This window comes from Juglans regia, chromosome 12 (assembly GCF_001411555.2).
Source record: "Juglans regia cultivar Chandler chromosome 12, Walnut 2.0, whole genome shotgun sequence".
NCBI lineage: Eukaryota > Viridiplantae > Streptophyta > Magnoliopsida > Fagales > Juglandaceae > Juglans > Juglans regia.
Window position 1 is genome coordinate 13,795,241 of NC_049912.1, and position 3,172 is coordinate 13,798,412.

Here is a 3,172-nt window from a genome sequence, read left to right on the forward strand (position 1 = left end):
AATTAGTAATTTCGAAAAATGTTACGTTAAAGTTGCGTTTGGATGTTGAAGTGAGTTGAGTTGAAATGATAAAATATTGTTAAAATATTATTTTTTAATATTATTATTATTTTAAAATTTAAAAAAATTAAATTGTTTATTATATTTTGTATTGAAATTTAAAAAAATTATAATAATGAATTGAGAGATGTTTAGTAACCAAACGAAACATTGTCGTAAGTTCGAAAATATTATACAGTTATTATAAAAAAGAATGATATTTATTATTAATTAATTTTTTATATAAATTTATATTTATTTATTATTTTTAAAATGATTATACGACGTTTACACATTACGATTGTATCTATTATTTTTTTTTAAAAAAAAAATTAAAAATCTTGCCATGGGAAAGTGAAACTCAAAATTAAAATTATAGTTTAGAACAACGTCGTTCGTACCTCAATAAAACCATAGATGGTTTCGAGCTGCATTTGGTGGTAACCTGGGAGTGAATACTCGATTGCCCTCGTAGGTATATCGTAATAGTTGAATAACATATCATTGCTTCCAATACTGACTAAAAACAAAGCATTTTCGACAATCCTGCGAACTTCCTCGTAAAAGTTATTCAACTGAGTTGGAAGATCCAAAACTTGTGTTATAACTACTGTATGCATGACCAAACTTGAGCCGGCTGATGCAAAGCTAATGTTGGAAAACAAGTTAGTGTCGGTCCTGATCAGTCCAAGTAAGCCGGCAAGAGTTCCTTAATGCCCAAGGAAACAATTGGAAAGTCTGTCATTAATTTTTCATCGCAAAACCTTCAAGTGGAGACTTGGCCGGGGAAGTCCATGCCATAAGGTGGGTGATCATTACGAAATAACGTTTTTATGTAGTTATTGTTGCTTGGATCAATGGTTGAATCCCTAGAAGCGAAGATCGCTGAAACATTAGCATTTTGAGATGTTGCAAATAGAGTTAGCAAAGAAAATAAAGAAGCAATCAAGAATATTGTAAAGAAGATAGTGTTCCAAAGCGACATGGTGGTTCTTGACAGACAATACTACTAGAATCAGAATTTGGTAGATTGTGTAGGTGATGAAAAAAAGAAAGCAAATGGATGTATTTATAATACACTAATCCGTTTTCTATCATACATTGATTCTAGTTTGAATGAAAAAAACTCTTTTGGAATACTATAGGTATCGAGTCCTATTCCAATACGAATTAAAGGGGTTGAAAATTGAGACAATTCTCATTCTAGTAAATGAATTTGAATTAATGATTACTTACCTTTTATTATATTGGATTCTCACAATAAGGTGAAGAAGTTCAAACGTTGTGTAATTTAATCTTGAGTTTTCAAGTATACTTAGAAAATGTGATGTCGAATACTAAACTGTATGAAATTCGACTTCAGTGTTGGAATAATCTGAATAACTATTATGATTTGAACATGTGCTTAATTAATTTCATTTGTTTGTTTAACTTCACAAGTTCCGTAAAACAACTTTGTTTTCATTTAGGATTGATAGTATGATCTCTTTCAACTTAATATATTGTATTAGAATAAGATAATGTCTTGAGAATTACCATGTAAAACTCAATTAATCAGAGTTTTCATGAATTATTAAAGCATATATTTTTTATTATTTAAAAACTAAATGATGTAAAATGTATGAAATTCTACAATTTCAAAAATATAATTTAATAATTTATCATACATATTTATCATTAGTTTCCGCAATTTTTTACTTTTATTTAAAAAAAAAAAAAAAGGATAAGACCCTTAGTTTCATTGATGCCTTTCGGCAATTGAATTGCTATTCAATCTAAAAATGAAACGGAGTGAATCTTAAAACCAGAATTAGATTGCGGAGGAAAAAACCCAACTAGTCCCCAAATATTCTTGAAAGTCATTGATAAACAGATAGAGGGTGCGCTCTTTTCTCGCTTCTCTTTATATAGGGATTGTTTTGAAAACACATCTTATATCATCTCGTCTTATTTTAAAATTTCTTTTTCAAAAATTACTCAAACATAAATATTTTTTAATTTCAAATTTTTAATTTCAAAATCTAAATATTACATAATCTCAAAATAACAATTATATTAAAAAATTATATTCTAACAACATTTCATCTTTATAATTTATTTAATTTTTTTCTTTCTCATTTTTTAAAATTCAATAAAATATCTTAACTCAAATCATTTTATTACTATTTACGAACGATTTCATTAGTATTCATAAATTTATCATTTCATCTCATTCTCCAAGCACCTTCGCTCTCTTCTTTTCTAAACAAAAAGCATTAGTAGTAGATTCAATAAAGTTAGGCCAAAATCTGACTAGAGAATTTATTTTTATAAATTTAGATAGCTACTTTTCAACAACACCAAATAACATACTCTCCAAATCTATCCCTATTCTATTAAAATATTGATTTTGACATTTTCATTTATTTTAAATCTAATTGTAATTTGAATATTTATTCGTTATTAGAAAATTAAACATTAATTTTCTAACGTTCATATTATTCCTAACGGATATAATTTGCTAACGGTATTTTTTTACAACGGTCACATTATTTAACTGATATATTTTTTCAATGGTCATATTTTTTCAACGATAATATATTCACAACAGATATATTTTTTCTGGAGTATTTTTGCCAACGACTTTATTTTCAACGGCTATATTTCTCCAACTGATATACTTTTTTAACGGTTATTTCTTCAACGGTTATATTTTTTCAATAGTTAATGGATCGTTTGCTTTTCACAAAATGACAATTATCGATTTAGATTCTAACGAAGAATTTGAGATAGCAAGACAACTTGTTTTGGAAGATGAATGATCAAGCTCACGTGGTTCTTCTAAAAAATCAAGTAGATTCATAAAGTGCGATTGATTCATAAGGTGATGATCTTCCAATCTATCCTCACAAATACTTTCGAAGGAGGTTTCGAATGAGTCGTTCTCTATTTCTCCGTATCCAAGTTGCGGTAGAAGCCCATGAACCTTATTTTGTCCAAAGACGAGATAGAGCCGAAATGCTTGATTTTTCTTCCCTTCAAAAAATAATAGCTGCTTTGAGAATGCTTGCATATGATGTCACGACTAATTTTATGGATGAATATTTGAAGATTGGAGAGGCTACCGCAGTAAGAAGCCTAAAATTTTTTGTCA